Below are 18,513 nucleotides of genomic sequence, written 5' to 3' on the forward strand. Positions count from 1 at the left end.
TTATGTCACAAGTAGGTGACAGTTCCGTATCAGACTGACAGGGCTGATTTACTCTGAAGAATTCATCGACATTTTGCAGAGTCAAAGCTGACTTCATTTTGTTTGGATGCAGAGTGGGAAATCTCTCTGCTTGATTTGGAATATTTGGCTGAACAATACAGTCCTTCTTGGACTACAGACCGGAGGCTTTTGAAAGCCCTCCCAGCGCAGCGGCAGAGGGCAGGCGTTCGCACGCCGGCTCCCTTCCCTGGCCTTGTGGTGCAGAGACCTCTGGCACAATCAGCACGGTTGAAAGCTCATTTCCTTCGCTTGCCCTAAACAGCACCAACTTCTGGATCCGTGCCCTTTTGTGTAGCTGCACTCTTTAATATGATTCACCTTCCTGCAATTTTTAAAGTATCTAACTGTCTTGTTCAATATTTTGATATTTGCTTTCCAAATTCAAGCTTTTACGCTTCTCCAAAATATAACTATTGTCAAGGTTTGAAACAAAAGATTGTGTTAAGAAAATACTACTAGCACCCGCTATTATTTTAAGTAGTAATAATAATGTTTTTTCCAGGATATTAATTAGATCCCAAGGTCAAGTGTGATGAGAGACCTTTCTTAAGCCGATGGCAAAAATACTATTTCTTGACATCAGGATGCCTTTTGCAAGATGTTCCCAGATGGCTTTTTTAATATGGGTTCCGATTCAAATTTCTCCCAGGACTCTGAGACAATTCTGAATAAACATATGCTTTGTTTTGTCTCAGGAAAATCTAATTGATCTGACTTCTCTGTCAAGGTGTTAAAGCTTATTTAAAGAGGGGGTCCCTTTTCTTCTCCAAAATCCAGTGTATTCTTCCACAGTTAATTGAATCCCTGTGCAATGTTCATTTCCTTCTCCTGCCGGCTATTGCTATAGATCAGGAATTACAACTCAGGTCCTGAAGCTGAGGAACCAGAGAACCTGGTTTTCCCTGAACCAGGAAGAACTGTGCTACACTTAAGTAGTCTTGTTATATGTACAAACAAGAATATTCCTCCCTCCCTTCTTTTTGCTTCATTTTAATTTTGGATAAAATTTTCACTTATCATAGTTTGTTCTATATTTCTGCAAAAATCTAGCAACATTTGTGGTCTTTAAACACACATATCACTGTTTTCTCCATCTAAATATAGGAGCGGGTACATTAGTGCCTGGCCATTAACTTCTGTAAACCACTTAGTGATTCTTCTGTGGGATTCTTTGGGCAATGTTTGCTGTTCATCAAGGAAAAGGTTAAGTGGAACAGCTCATTGCATGTAAAATGGCCCCATCATCCAACACGCGCTTGTTTTTGCCAGCCATATGCTGAAGAGCTATCAGGCAGCAAAGGGGTTACCTTGTCTATTATGCAAAATCATTGCCAGAGAGCAGAACTTCTAGTGAATTGTTAGACGGATTAGTGGATGGTTAATCTTATTTGACATTTAAAGCACTTGGAGGTAAATTTAGTGTTCACCTGCCCTAGAGTGTACAGCATGAATATGCTTCTACATATCTATTCCTGTTTAAACTAGTAGCTCTTATGACTGGAGGATATACAATACCTGGCACAAAGAGATATTTCAGGGAAAAGAAAAAAAAAACAAAAAACCGAACAGATAAACACACATCCTGGCTTTAAACCTTTACAGTTTTCTCACACTGAAACACAAATTCTATTATTTCTGGATGATCTCATCCTGACACAGACATACGCTTGTTAACTTACAGATTCTGCTAGTATGATCAAATTCTAATACATGTTGGATATTAATATTTTCAAGCTCCATTTTCTGCTGCCTCATCAGTTATGTACACGACAGACAAACACACACACATATCTATATTACACCGAGTGCAAGGTCTAAGGAATCCTTTGATCCAGTGAGAAATCTAAAGGAGAATAAAGACATTTCTGCAGCTTTTTCCTCATAGACATTCCCCCAAACTCACTGTGGTGCACCTGTGAGTCAAACCATCAAGGATTCAATGAATTGCAGCTGAAGAAGAAGGATGAACATAGAGCTTTGACACAGCCCAAGACTGCATTTTCCTTCTGCTGTCAGGGGCACAGGAGTGGTGAGGACAAGAGGTGCGTGTTAAGGCACCCAGTCCCTTTTGCTGAGCTCTGTTTGAGCATCTTTCACCTTCAGTCGTCTATACCTCTATGACAGAGATCAAAATGAATTGTCATGTTTCTTTTAAGAAGGAAATACTACAGCATCTCTCTCAATACAGGCTGTGACCTTTCAATTTATGCTATCCGTTTACTCAGTGCTTGCTCTGTGGTTCATGATTAACTTGAAAGAGTTAGATCACACTCTCTCCAGGTCCTCAGGAAGGAACTTCTATTGACTACTAGAAATCCCTCATGCAATAAAAGTGCACATAGTATGGCTGTATAAGCCATCTTTCAAAATTACTTCAGTTCAGTAATTAGGTAGCAATTCTTATCCAAAAGCTCCTAAAAATGTTTCCACTTGTATTTTTTTTTTTTTTTCTTTAGGGTACTATTTATGAGAAGACAAAGTGCAAAACATCCACCTGGTTATTAATAAATATGTCTTTGCTTTCATAAAGAGCAACTCCTTATTAAAGGGTCTCACAGTCCTCAAACATTAATTAAACGTGATTGTGTAGTCCATAAAAGACATGTTTCAATTCTAACAATAAAGGGTAAACTGAGATAAAGAGAGAGTTACTCACACCTTCCTGTGGAGCCACTGGCAGACCCACAGAAACCTTCTCCCTCTTCCTGTAACCATAATAGTGCAGATGCCCCGCTATGTTCTAGAAAACAGCAGTAAAAAAGAATTTCATAATTTTTTTTTTTTTTTTTAAGCTTACCTGTAGACGTTCTCCATTTCTTTTTAGAAAAAATATACATTGGTGATTTTCTTAATCTTCACTAATAGGTACTCTGGGAGATGGAGTGGATTGAGGAGCAAATGCTGGACTGAGGAGTTGCATCTCCCACTGCCACTGGAAGAGCAGTATCTGCTTAGGTCAGCAACATGGGGATTCTTTTTGTTATTTATTATTATCCGCACCTCTATACTTAAAAACTGTTAGCTAGAGATGGGTACATCCTTTCAGATAGTTTTTTAGTTGTCCACGGCTGTACATTTCCCTTCATTTAGCAATGAATGCCACATCACGATGGGAAAATCCCTCCCTTGCTCCAACATATGTGTGTTCCAAACAGAACTAATAGCAAAAATTTCAAAAGACCTCCGAAATCAATTTTACACGCTCAAAGGATCAAAAAGTCTGTGTTATCTTCCAATGCAGTAGCAGCTCAAGCTCATTTTAACAAAATCAAATAGATTTGATTACATTACTTGTACTGTACCTTTCCAGTAGGGAAGGGTGGAAATACAGAGGGGAGCTAACTGCAGAGATATTTAAATAGGTAAAACAAATTGAAAGTTTTTAAGAACGAAGTCTGAGATTGTCACAGATAAGTACATGTAACCTTATAAAGATGTATCACAGGATCTTTAACTCTCAGGACCTTACGGTTTCTCAATGGCATTACAAATCTAGCTTACTGCTTACCTCACTATAGTAGGATCTGACATAATTGCTCTCACTGTACTACATGCTTTGTCTTAACTTCAAGAGAAATCCCTTTTTATCACTCTGCACTCCAGTCCTTGAGAACCCTTCAGCTGTGGTCTGTTAACGACCACTGGTACCACCAAGGGATGCTTAGGCCCCTGATTCATCCCTTTAGCCCCCTGTTTTCTCAAGGAAAAGGTAAGGAAATGAAGATTTTGAGCCAAATTGGCCCTGCTTCTTCTATCTTAGAGATTTCCAGAGCCTTTAAAATTTTTCCTATGATCTGGAAATCATCTGGGAATAAGTGTGCCTGTTGAGGTTTCTGTGTGTCCCCAGACGTGGGGACAGGATGGGATCAGACAGGTTCTCAGCTGGTGTCACCTGAGGTATCACATTCATTAAAGCAGAGGGAAACCTATGGACACCGGACAAAGATGTTGGCCATGGACCACAAACCTGCAATAAAGGAGGGATCAGTCCTCTATGACAGAAAACAGCTGAATTGGAGAGTTTGCTGGAATTCAGGGACAGGAGAGTTCACCTACATTGACCTTTAGGATTAAACCCCATTTTAAGCGCTACAGTAGTCAGCACAGTATTTACATTTTTAATTTATTATCTTAAATAAAGTATCTTCATGAGTAATCCTTCATTTAGAAAAAGGAATGGGAGTTATTCAATGACATTACACACCTGAAAAGCAATCCTTTCAGTGTTTGCATTTCCATATAAAATTTCAGGGGCTAAAGAAATTACTTTATGCATTTGGAGCGCTACTATTGACCTCACTTTTAAGTTATTCTTTTTCTTTTTATAATAATAGCCATCTAATGCTATTACTGTAGCTTCTTGTCCAGATCTCCCTTTGGAGACTTTCTGACTACTTAACACCATTTTTCAATTTCTCTACTTATGCATATACATCTTCAATCCAGATATGAGAATTCGTTAATGGACTGCAACTTTCTTTCCAAGATTCCCATGCGTAGCATTTTACATAGGCTGATCCAAAATATAAACCCTATTTGTCAATGCCTTGTGCTCGGAACACGCACATGATAATCGACCCCCAAATTATGCTAACAATTTGAAGTATATATTTAATTTGAGTACAAAAGAGAGCAAAGAGTATCAGATTATATATTTACTATAACATTAATGTGTACACATTGTCAAATGGATAAAAAACTGGTGTGTATTAAAATGTGGCTACCTCCCGCACTATGTTCATTTTTAGCTGCAGAGTGAAGGATAAATGGCAGTGGTAGGAAATGGAAAACATGTAGGCAGGCACACCTATCTCCTGTTCTTGAGGTCACACTACTTTGCATTTTACCTACAACAAAGCAGATAATGCACCCATTTGGATTTTTTCATTCATTCAAATAACTCTGTAACACTCTCTAGTGGAAGGCAGACATATACCACCTCAGCCACGCTCCGCGCGTACCAAACAGTCACGGGGAAGCAACACCACGAGAAGGGAAACTGGCTGAAACGGATCTTGGGCACTGTTGCATGTGTTTTGCTGCACTCTTATTTTTTAACACCACAACCAAAACACTTACAGACAGGTCCCTTCTGTTTGAAGCCCAGAGGATAACGTGGTACTGAAGCATAAATAAAGAGTGCCACTAGCAAGGAGTAACTGGCAGCAGACAAAGCCCAAGCCAGCAAACTGTCACGATTGCTCTAGAGGGTTTATAAGCTTTATCAAATCTGTGCTAGCTAATTCACTTGCAGAAGTGTACTGATAACACTGCTTCTTTTTTCTCTTGCTTTTATTATGAACAGAAAGATAGACAGGTCCTAAGGACAGATCCTTTTCACAGCTCTGCTCTCTTCTGCCAGCACATGCCGTTCTACTTCTCACAGATTACCAGGTTAAACCATGGATGTCTTCGAGCCAGAAGCATTTATTGCAATAAACCCCAATATATTTCCCAAAAAAGCTTCCCCCTCCTTTCTAACACTTACACTGTGGTTGGAAGCAACATTTAAATAAATATACAGCTCCAATCTGTTGTCCCTTGTCTCAGTTAATTTGCAAGTGTCTGTTTTTCACCACTCCCAATAAACATACTGAAGTTATCATTTCTGTGTGTGTGGACAGAGTAATTAGATAGATAGATAGATATAGATATATAAAAATAAAAACAAGGTGGAGCATTTGGCTGCTCTCCCTGTCCCCCACCCCAACTTTAGATGCAGGTTTTTGCGTATTGTTCTAACAATACTAGATTATCAACAGCTATTGTTGAACAGCAACTGCTATTAATCTAAATGACATAAATTAATACTACCTGCTGTAAATGCAAAGGAAGTTTGGTTTGCACTTTTAACTGCAGCTTTTGAAGATTCCAGGACAAAATGCAGGTAGGTCCATGGATCTCTATAATTTTCTCACTTCATACATGTACTGCTCAAAATTATGCCTTTGGGGTGAACAGGTTTTCAAAAGGAATGCCCAGCTTTGAGCTTGTTGCCTTGCACTGTCATTCTGGCTGCATTCCTCCGCACCTGGTTCATCTTTTCTGAAGGCTTCCTCAAAGATTTCTGGTGCTCCTCCCAAGGAGCTCTATGCACAGCGGCCTGTGGAAAACTAACAAAACACTGCAAAATTCTGCCAAATAATAAACAAACCAATGCCATAGTTTTTTTCAAACGTTTCCATGAATAACTGTGAAAGCACAATGCTAATTTACTGCATGTTTGTCTTTACGGAGTATTTTTTAAATAAAATATTTCACCCCCTCCTGCCACTTTTTAATTTGTCCCGTCCTTCAATTTCTGTAACTAGTTTGAGGCACATTCTCTAATGTTTCACCATGCTGCCAAAGCGTAGTTTTTGCTTGAATGTAACGCAGAACTACTTTAATTGCAGGGAACATTAAAAATCTTCCTTGTGCTAATTTGTAGAAGCCCAAACTGTTTGGAAGTAGATGTGACTGAATTCAGATTCCTGTTTCACACAAACATGGGGGGGGGGGCGGAATTCTGCCTGAACTCTACTGAACTCAGACATCCGTAAAGAATCTCCATGTTAAGTCTTAAACAAGATTTGGGTCAACATTTTTTCCTAGGGAAGTTCATGAAACAACAGTTTTGATGTCAACTGTCATGAAACATAAACAAAACATTCATACAGCTCAACTTTGGGCATCTCGCTTAGTCAGTTGGCTTCTGGAGTGACTGGAGAGAGGGATCCTCTTCCAGATGATTCGGAACAGGAACCAAAGGTAGGTGCTCTGAGTTCCTCTCTGCAGGAGGTCCTTTCTCTGTTGACTACAGGTGGTGCTGGAGGAGACTAGGAACCTATTCATACGTAAGAGGAGCGATCCACACGAAAAAGCTTTTTGTGATTGTACAGTGTAGAAATTTTGCCAGTTTACAAACTGGGAGTGTGAGGATCATCAGTAAGTTTCTGCCAGCAACTTAAATCCTGGGATATTGTACCTGAAAAAAAAAAAAGGCCATCAGGATGTGCCTTTGGAAGATGCAGAATCAGTACCGTGGCATGAAGGCAAAAGTACTGTCACTGGGTGATCACATCACTAAGCAGAACTAAGCTTTGTCACCTTAAGAAATTCAAACCTTAAGACATTTCAAGTTACTTATTTCACATGCACATATAGGGAGCATTTAGGCCATTATGTTCACTTTGAGTTTTCTTCTTAAAGTCTCTAAAACATTTAATATTTTCAGAAGGTACAAGGGCTTTTCAGAGATAATATGCTTGCTGTAGCCTACCATGTGTGCTATAGAAATTCCAGAAAATAAATCCAAATGTGCTAATTTATAGTTAAAAGGATGAAATTCTGAATAATCTGTTTTTCTAACTGCCAGAAACTGAAAATATTGTTTAAAAAGTCTGATATTCTGCATGACTGAACACATAAATTGTATTCATTTTCACCTAAACCACTAATTATTTTACCTGTAAGAAAAATATCTCTAATTTTCACTGTTGAAAACTCAACAGGAAGTGCTGCTTCTACCTAAGAGGCAAGAAGTAAACAATACAATAAAACTTATACGGTACTTTTCACACTATAATGTCTCATGACTTTTACATACAATGAAATAATAAATCACAAAGCATTAATGAAATACTACTAGAAGAGATAGTTTAGCACTTTCAATGCTGAAATTTAGAATTCCTAATAGCTGAAGATGACAAGATGCACAATTGAAAAGAGGTATAATAGAAAACTAAAATTAGAGGCCTTAAACCTGCACTGTAGTTAGTTATATTAACAGATATACTGTGATCATAGGCAATTGCTCAACAAGCCTTACCAAAAAGCAACTTGGTTACTCTGACACTGTGAGAAAGGGAAACATCCAAAAATTAATGTGCACTTCCCAAAATTTGGTTCAGTCTCTGGTCCAGAATGGCATTACATGAAGCAAGGTAAGAATTTAAAAAAGGGCAATTTGATGCTTTAAAACCTAATACTAATTTAATAAGATAGGAAATATAATCAGAAATAGGAGATTTAAAAACTAGCATTATTCCTGCAGTTGTACAGGTCTAAGGCTGTTTCAAGAGCTTCTCAAGCAGGACTCCTCCCTTCAAAGTTGTCAGGGAGACAGAAAAGAACAAACTAAAATTCCAGTCAACTTAATGGAGTATCAAAGGTTAGGAGCATTTTAAATATGACTTTGCAAAAATTAGGTCTGTGATTTACCTTTCATTCTGAATTTTAGCAGTTATGATGAACATCAAGACAGTTGTGAAAAGGAGAGAACTGTAGAACTAAATAACTGCTCAGATATCCATCCATTTTGGTCTCACCTCAGAGAAGAAAATCTCTTATGCTCATGTTTACAGCTCAATGAACAAGACCATAAATACCTGCAGTAACCAAAGATGTACAATTACAAAAAAACAATTCTACATGAATGTCATTGATACTATCTGAAGAAAGACACCTGTAAAAATTCCAAATCTGACTATAGAAGAGCTTATAGATATAAGATATCATGGCATCTTTAATATAAATCTATGGAATTCCACTGCTATCAGAAATGAAAATTAAATCAAAAGATTTAAACAGTTCAGGTGATCTCCATACAGAGAAGGGAGAGAGGTCAGGGGGAGTGAATATGTACACATGCCTTCATGTGTAAAGAAATCTAAGAGAGTTCAAGTAAAAGCCAGCCAGGGTAGGCAGAGGGAGTGTCACCAGAGATTTCTGGTTTGAGTAGTCGAAGTGCAGTGGTGAGTCTGAACTCCTAAGTGAAACCTGCCACACACTGCATTTGAATTAAGATAGATCTTGAAGGGAGAGCATCATTTACTTCTCAGATAATTTGGGAGATAATTCTTTCTAAGACACCCACCCAAAATAGATAACGGTATGAGGAAAACGAATTCCCCCTGTTCTCCCACAAACAATAACTCTGTGCGTAGGGAAATACACCCACAGACAGCACACAAAAAACCCCAACACCTCCTTCTCACATGCATTTCTACTCTATTCAAAGCTACACTGTTCAAGTGAAGAGTATTTTCTGTAAACCATGGGCCAAGATATGTTTAATAAAGAGAACTCATTTAATTTACTGTGAATCTTTCTCAGTTAAGAACCAAAAATACTCACTTTATAGGCCATCTGGGAACACTTCCCAATTCCAAATTTAGGGTCCAGTAACAAGTCCTACAAATAGTCTTCATGTGTGAACACTTACTCTTCCTGCATTGAATTTCACTGAACTAGAGCCAATATGACTTTGCACATGAAGGAAGCTAAGTGGGGGATCAGAAACCTGGCACAGCTAAATGCCATAGTTGAAGGCATCAAACCATTCCGCTTTGCAACCTTTCTCTACATAGATTCTTCATCCGCTATTGTGGATGCTCATCTGCTCAAAAATATGGGGGGCAGTACGTGTGCATGTGTTAAGAACTCTCTTTAAAAAACATCAAAGCTGAAAACCTTATGGTTTGAGGATTTGTTGAAAAATAAAATTTGGTTCCTAAAGTAAAGGCTATTAAAAAGATAAAAAGTATTCAGTGTATCATTTGCTTGCCATCCCACTACTGTATCTACTGTCAAACACTCTTTGAAATAAAAATATTTCATTTTTCCATTAGCTTAGGAATAAAACATCTTTGCATCAACTTTAAAAATATTGGCAAAAATGACTAGGAATAATGCAAAAGAAATTTAATTGCAGAGGAAGTTATACAGAACCCTTTTAGGGTGCACCAAACTTAAGTCTTGACAAACTAAGATTTAACATTTAACCAAGTTTTTCCTTCTTCCTGAAGAAGAAAATTGTTTTGAATTGTGTACATATAAAGTTGTTTCTCTCCTCAGTGCAAACCCCAAGTGTGTTTAATGGTTTTGCTAAATATGATTGAAAGAAAACCATGCCTGAGGGAAATGATCCTTTGCTGGATATGTATAAGGGTTGAAACAGCTTGGTCAATGAGTGACCATAGCATATGAATCTAAAACTAATCTCAAAGAGCCTGAGGGTACCCAAAGCTAACCTAGTCAAGTAGTCATTTTTTCATGTGCTCTGAGCTAAATACACTGTCTATAAATGAGTCCCTGTACACCTCAGAGAAAGTGTTTTGTTTTTCTCACATTAAAGAAGAAAAGTTTTAAACAATATATTGCAGGGGGTGCATAACAGCAAACTAAAAATAATTATGTAATAGAACAAGCAAGTCTCTTAGTTGTCACTAAAATAAGACTCAGTTCTGAAAGTTGTTGAGAAAAAGTCCATCTAAGCAAAACTAATTTCCACGAGACTACTTCAGAGCTTAAATCTGTGGGATTAAATCCTTTGTTGCTGGTTATCCACAAAGAGTATAGAATTACCAAAAAATGAAGAAAAGCAGTTCTGAAAGATCATCACAGCTATTTTTCTGATCGATAGTTAATCAAAGTTCCAGATAATCATTCAAATTTTTAAAGTTTACCTAATCTAATCAAGTCTTTGCATGCCCATTACTAATTGCCCCAGTCATAGAGAGAAGAAAAAGGATATTTGGAAGATGTGTTTTCAGTGTGGTACAATTTTACGAATTTACTTGGAAATTCTGCAGTATTTACTGTTGTGCTGCAGTCCACCATGCCTTCTGTGATCATCTCTGTCTAGCAAAACAGCCTCTTCAGCCTCGCAGAACACCTCAGAGGATTTTTCACCTCATTCTTAGGACTTCATCATATTCATCTCATAGAAGGATTCAGGGGTGGGGGATGCCAGTTACCTTCTCGTGACCTCGTATTGGAATTTCTATCCTATTCAGTTATTCAGGTCCAGGCCTGGAATAATTGGGAACTTAACTCTATAGACAATAAAGAGCTGTACAAAAGGCATTAATAAATAGCATGGATCACTTCCCCTTCTCCTTCTACCCACAACAGGATCCAGTTCTCTCTCTACTATCAGAGAGAGAGGGAGACCATATTAACTGAAGCCATGAAAATGCTGTTCTCGTCAGGGTTTTGTTGATAAATACCAATGTCATTTCCAATGTCACCTCAGATCCACCAGCTCAGAACATCTGGGGCAGTGCTCTGTTGGCTTCTGGCCCTGATTCACTACATTGAATCTGTGGGTCCACCACCAGTCAGCTCCAGCGAAACCATACCCCTAGTCTTGACCTTGACCTTCTTGTGTCAAATGAGGGATGGGTAAGGGACTGCTGCCCTCTTGCCTCAATAGTGCAGACATCCTCTCTTTGATGTTGCAGAGTGCCGCTTCAAAATATAAACCCATCTTTACAAAACTAAAGAAAACTTTTTTTTTTTTTTTTAAATCTACATTACCTAAAAGCTTAGGAAATATACAGAACTGATTTTCTGAGTAAACTGTGATAATGAACAAGTCCAGTTACATTTCACAATAAAGCTGCGTGAGACAGAAGAACTGCTCCATAAACAAGGGCAAGGGATGTGGTGAGAAAATCACTGAAAAATATTAAGTCCCCTGAGCACCACGGGATGTGCAATTTTCATTGTGCTCTGAGACATACTTGTGTGGCCTTGTTGCTTCTATTGATCACCGTAGGTCTTTCCTAATAGAGTTACAAGACATTTTCAGTTGCAGACTTAGAAACCTGTGGGAAATGGGATCCAATCACCTGGCTGCTATGTTTCTGTAAGGCCAGCTCTGTCTTGTTGTTCCTGTTCTGTTGGGCTTTAAACACAATACCAGCACATCTACGGCTGAGAAGCAGGGAACAGAGATTGTGCCAGCACAGGTTATGAATTTCTATGAAGCAAGAACCAAACCTTTTTGGTCATTTCCTAAGTTCAGTTAATTTTATTTTTATTTTTCTTTGTTATGGAACTGCACTTTTGATTTCCAGCAGGGTTGTGAGGGCAGGAAGAAAGCAGGAGGCACAAAGAGGTATTTTATACTCTTACCACACCAATACATACAGTAACGAATGAACAGCAAGCATTTTTTAATGTTATGCTGAGACAGAAGGTATTGGCAATAGTCACAGAAATCTCAGTGAAAATAAATGTTATTTTAAGCAAGAAACCCAAGGCACAGGGAATTTCAGTAAGAATCTGTATTTTGGGTTCTTGCATCCAAATAAACAAAAGATATTTGTGTTTTGCTTATCAGAACTGCAATAAAAGATAATTAAAAAAGAAGGGGAAACATGTACATTTGAAAAATTTTTTCTGAAAACATTACATAAATAAGTTACCCGGCACAACCCGTGACTTACAAACTGAAGAATGAAATAAAATACAAACTGCTTTCCTCATGCAATATTAGTAATGGCAATCTATGTCATTTAAGATGCTTATCTATTTTTCAAAAAAAAAGTCTAGGTAAAATTCAAGGCAAAGCCTGATCCAGCAAGCTGTGGAAAAATTTCAGCTTATGCTGACATGGCATGAAGTTTATGGAGCACACCACCTTGCAGAATCAGGCCCATCACTGCTCTCCCAAGGCTTTTAAAAGAAGGACTCCTGTAGGTTCAGGGGAGTTAGCTCAGGACTGCAGTAAGAGAGCAGTGTAATTGGGTTGCAAATGTGGGAGAAGGTAAAGGGACTCTGTTACATGCACAATTATGTTTATGGGCTTACTGAAATTAAAAAAAAAAAAACCAAACAACCAAAATGCGTCATGGCAGCATTTCTCAACAAAACACGTCACTGGCCACAAGGACAAAATACAGGTTCATAAGTGAAAAGTAGTAAAGTGGATTTGTTCCCCCCCAGGTTTCTGTTCTGTCCCCTCCCGCGATGTACACCTTTCATCACATCGGCGTGACAGTGCTGAGATTAACAGCACCCTGAAACAGCTAAAATGCTTCCATGTTTGATTTCATAGTTAAGAATTCTTTACCATTACAGTGTAGACATAAACATTGTATCATGATCTGGAGGTCCTTCCCAGGAAACAACACAGTGCATGCAAATTTATATGTCTATAAGCTGAAAAGTGTACTGATTACATCAGTATAACTAAATGATTACGCTGACTTCGGTGAAGTTCACCGAGATGCTAGGAAACAGAGCTTCTGTGGCATGCGTTCCACTCTGCAAGATGTTATCTAAAGAGTCTGTATGAGCAAAAGAGTGGAATAAAAAAAAGCATCACTCCAAACTGGAAGAGAATGAAATGCAGCACAGAAGTACATACAAATATTTAACAGCCCAAAGAGGATGATATGGTCCGTGAAGACCTGCCCTCATAACCTCAGGAAATACAAATCAATCTGTGTTTCATCATCTGAAACTTGAACTTCTAGCTAGTAGCTCTACGCTCTTCCCCCTGCCTTCTTCAAAAACTCCTCCTTGAACTGATTTACACTATTTGCTTCTACTGCTGACTTCGGCAGTTTGTTCCAGACCGTATTTCAACTACCCTTTGTGTAAAACTGTTCTGTCTGAATATATCGGAGTCCCTAAATTCTGGTACACATATTGGAGTGGTTACAGAAGTAATTTTAGTGTGGCTGGCAGCTGGCCTAACTCGTGCTCTGATCTCTCCTCCCCTCCCTCAAGCGAACAGTTAATACTTTGCCATCAAAGTCAGGGCTGCTACAAAGAGACCCTGCTCCAGCCAACTGCCCAGAGGGACACCGCTTGAACTTGTCACATGTTGGCAGGATCCTGTGGCCAGAGCAGCATTCCCAACCCTTAGAAAGGGACCAAAGTAGTGAAGAGCAAAGAGTAAGCAAATAAAGAGGAGCAGGACTCTACATCTTACTACATTAAATAATCTGATCCTATTCACAAACCCTTTATCTGCTTTCCAGAAATATTTTCAGAGGTAACTGTTGGTTTAAAAAAAAAAAAAAAAAAAAAAAAGGTCTTTTTAAGAAATAAACCTCTACCATAAGATTTTACATGGTCATCTTGAAAACTTGACAGAGTCATCTAGGCAGCAATTGGGAGCAATACAGTGTCATTCCACGTTCAGAGTGAATAATGAATATTGGGAGCTATATTTATAGCAAATATTTGCCAAACTATCCGTAGGTCTAAAATATATTGATATATCTGTAAAATAAAGTTGAATATATAGATTTGTGAAAACTGAACTTTATTCACTTTTTTCATTTTGAATCAAAAAGGGGACTATATTTGGCGAAATCTCAACTGCAGCAGTAGATTGGCAATTAAGTGGCTGGAAAGAAATGGGAGAGCGAATAGCAGCCTCCAGATCTTGAATAAATTGCCAGTTGATCTTAAAAGATAATTACAAGATGCTTAATTTTGACTTCTGAAGATCTGCATTTTCTAAAAGATGATTATTTGCAAGTGTCTTTTTAAATCCACTTTTGTGCATGAACTAAGGTTAGGAAAGAGACAGACAATCTATCAAGTGTGCCGTAACTTTTAAATGAAGGTGACATATTTTTCCCAGTCAGAACAACTTTCATCAGGAATATTTCTGGAAATTTAGAAAATCTCTTTGATGTCAGAAAAACTGTTTCTCACATTCTTTTGAAGCAGACAAAAGGTCAATGTTAATTGCAATATGTTGTAAATCATACAGATTACTTTCAAGAAAATATTTAAGGGAGATATCTTATATGTGACATTCATTCTTCAGCTAGCCAGACATGGATGATGTTTAATTTATAAAGAATTAAAAGGATGGAAGTCTCTTGCAAAATACAGAATTTAATGAAATTCTTGTTTTGTTACCAATTCACAGATATCATCTTTTCTTATTTATGGAGAGAAGTGTATTAATCATCACATGCAGAGCTGCAAATTCAGCAGAAACATAAATTATCAGCCCTAAAACTCAAATTCTTTCAAAGGATCTGTAAAGCTAAAAGTTTTGAATAGCTTGGATAGAACAAATGGACAAGAAAAGATAATGCATCTTTTGAAACACAAACCTGCAAAGATGTTATGCTCAATTACTCTGACAAAAGATTTGGAAACCAACAATATCCCCTGTGGAATACCACTGCTAAACTCAAATGCTGAATCAAAAGCTCAAAGTTAAGCAAGAATAATATAGCATAAGCCACATTAAATGCATGTCATCCTTAAAGCTAGAACCCACTTGGATATTTATTAAATAACTATTTCTACTTTCACAGAGGGGAAAAAAATAAACAATAAAAAAGAGCTCAGACCAAGTGTGAACGTAATAAAAGTACCACTCTGGATATCACATGGAGGAATGGTGGGACTGGGCAGGCTGCATGCCCAACTGCAAGTCCTCTGGTGACCAGCCAGAGTTAAATGGTTGTTTTACAGTCTAAACAAAGCTTCAGAGAGCAGTCTTTCAGGCTTATCTTTATAGACAACAAAAAACTCTACTAGAACCTGAGGCAGGGAGGGAGCTGTGTTTCGCAGGGTTTTAGAAGATGGGGAAGTATAGCTATGGCTGTCATGCTGGTGGCCAACAGAAGGCTACTGTGTACAAACAAGGACTTCTAGCAAGCTACTGGACAAAGGTCCTGCAGGAACCTCAGCGATGCCATGTTGCAATGGTATTTTCCAGCCCGGTAGAGGAAAACTGGCTTGTTTTATTTCCAAGGAATGCTTTCAGCCAAGCTGCACAAGGCGCAGGGCTCACATGGAAGCAAAAACTTCCCGCTGCCAGAAGAAACGGATTCATCCAGCCGCCTACTATGGAATCAGGGCAGGGGAACTGCTGGGGATAGACAGCTTCCAGACAGCTGACATTGTCAGCAGTGTTCATCATTGCATCACTGTAGATGTTTGGGAAGCCGCTGCATTTGGGACACATCTACCCTGACGCTGATGTTGAGTAACAAGGAATGGAATGTGGGCTGTTTCTGAGGGACAGGAACAACGTTGCCAAAAAAGCACTAAGAATACGAGTCCAATTTAGGCCAGTCAGTTCTTATTATCTTCACTGAGATGGCAAGTCCATAATTTTGGCTGTACAGAAAAAAGAGATCATCTTTCTGAATTGCAGGCCTGACATACAGAGCTGCTGCACAGGGGAGGCTGGGGTCTGGAAGGGCCTCAGCACATGGTAGGTGGATATTAGAAATCTCGAGTTCCTGTACTAGGACATAACTGATATGGTTACATACAAATAAAAGAACTAGGAAAATTTGGGTTAATTGTGGTATCATTTTAATTTACCTGTTCTAGATGTTTACCCTGAATATCTGAGATCTGTGCCCTAGATAACAGAGGTGCCAGGGGATCAGCTTTGCTAGACTTCTTGTTCTCCAGACAGATATGCCAGTCAGTGGGGGATCATTATTCATCTGGAAAAGGATGAATTTGTTGATTGATGTTAAAAGCTGATAATGAAGTTGAAAGGACAAAAAACAATGAGAAACACAGAGCACGCAACTGTGGTTTTAAAGTTAATGGGTTTTTCCCATCAGGTAATGCTGTATATGAAATAATAATGGTGCTAACTAAAACATTAGTCGCTACTTGTTGATGACACTTTACATCTTTCTGTAAACCTCGTATTGACACTAGCGGAATCTCCTGTGAATAAGGGAGAATAATGTCCTACATTGATATCTGGCATATGTAATGTGTTTATATAGTCCAGTCCTCTCCACAGAATTAATTTGATCCGTCTGGTTTGGAGCATGTACTGTTGGTTACCTGTGCTCCCTGTGGTTTTTATTTCTTGAAGATGCAGCTTGTTCTGTTTTTTTGGCATCTTGGCTGACTATTGAATGAGGGTAAGAGCAAAGACTTAATAATGGCAGTCTACTGACAATCACTGTTGCCAAACTAGAGCTGTGTTCGTGCAGGATGCAAACAACAGGCACTCATCCTTCAATTTATGAACACCAAACTTCAAATTGACAGGTAGCATTTAGAGAACTTTCACTTCTAAATTATTAAGTAAAAGAGAAAGAAAGAGAAAAAAAGGCTAAGAAATTAGAGACAGTAACTGAATTACTCCAGTGAACAGTATTGATTGACAAATCCAGTCCCAAAAATCACAATTAAAATTAACTGCACTTACTGCATCAATCAGTCACATTGCAGAGTTTGAAAGTACGGCATGAAAGATGAAAAAACGCTATGAAAGATAAAGGCAAAATATAATTACAATATAAAAATATTTGCAAGTTATATTTTATACAAGAGTAACACATCCTTCTAAGTTCAAAAACTTTGCATCACCCAGAGGGAGGGAGTAATTACTTACCTTAAAACTTTTGCAAAAAGTTCTAATGCAAAGGAGACAGCTATCAATCAAAATCAAATTAAAAGGGTTTATGGCAAATGACTGAAAGCAATACAATTTTATTTTTCTGAAGAGATTTATTTACATAGTGAGATTAAAAATATCTCGGATTTATGCACCCACTCTAGGAACATGAATTTCCTAGGTTTTAAACCTTTAATGCAATAACCTTTACCCTGGTTTGACATAAGCCTATGTCAGCGTTTATAAAGTAGGGTCTTTCTAGCTGTTTGGTCCAGGATAATAAGCCACTTCCTACTTCTGTGTTAAATGATAACCTTTATTCCTTTAAAGCCCCTTTCCCCCAGCATTTTCATTCTGTTTTCCATAGTTCTACCTCTAGATCTAGAGCAATTCCAGGAAACTTTCCCAAGAGATTCCTCTAGGAAAACAAGAGTCTTTCTATGGAAACACACTGAGGACTAAAAGGCTCATCTAGAGGAAAATTATGGTAGCACTGCCTGAAATTATACTGGAGACTTAAAAGACCCACAGCTTTATTTTCTCTGCTGATGCAAAATAGGGTGCATTCATCTAAGGAAGAGCACTATACCAAAGGACAAATTCATGATACTCATACACACACATGGAGTAACACATGCACACAACAGCACATTTTCTTTGCTGGCTTCTGTCATGAAGACTGTCTTCCTGGATTTAATAGTTGGACACGCCAAAATCACCATGCCAAATAGGCATCTCATTTACTGCCTACCTTTCAATTAACTTCATTTTTTCCAGCCTTTGACCCACAAACATTGTCAGTTTTCCCTTAAGAGTAGCCCTAGAAGCTTTATTTCTTTCCAGCCTTCAAAGTCTCATATTTGTTGTTCCTTATTCATAAAGTGCATTACCAATAAGTAACAAAGAGGCCAGAGACAGCTAGATAGGAGTAATACAGAAAGGACTCATAACATTTTCACACATTTCTAAATTCTACGGTTGCCCAAGACTGGTAAGCAGTTGAGCTGTGCTTAGTGCTCTTCTACAAATAAAATAGACATCCAAAACACAGAAAGAACACCTTATTCTTCACAGTGCATCTTATGCACTGTGGTGGTTTCCATCTAAAAACATGAGAAGGAATTATTAGCAGGGTACTGAAGGGACATGCTCAGTTAATTAATAAACAAGGCACATTTACTTCATTAGGCCATGCCATACATGGTGCCATTGTTTAACCCCAGCCAGCAACTAACCATCACACAGCTGCTCACTCACTGGCCCCATCCAGTGGGGTGGGGGAGAGAATCGGGGGGGGGGGGGGGGGAAAACACGTGGTGTGGTAGTAAGGG

Source organism: Haliaeetus leucocephalus, unplaced genomic scaffold (assembly GCF_000737465.1).
Source record: "Haliaeetus leucocephalus isolate CR32 unplaced genomic scaffold, Haliaeetus_leucocephalus-4.0 Scaffold92, whole genome shotgun sequence".
In the NCBI taxonomy this organism is placed as follows: domain Eukaryota; kingdom Metazoa; phylum Chordata; class Aves; order Accipitriformes; family Accipitridae; genus Haliaeetus; species Haliaeetus leucocephalus.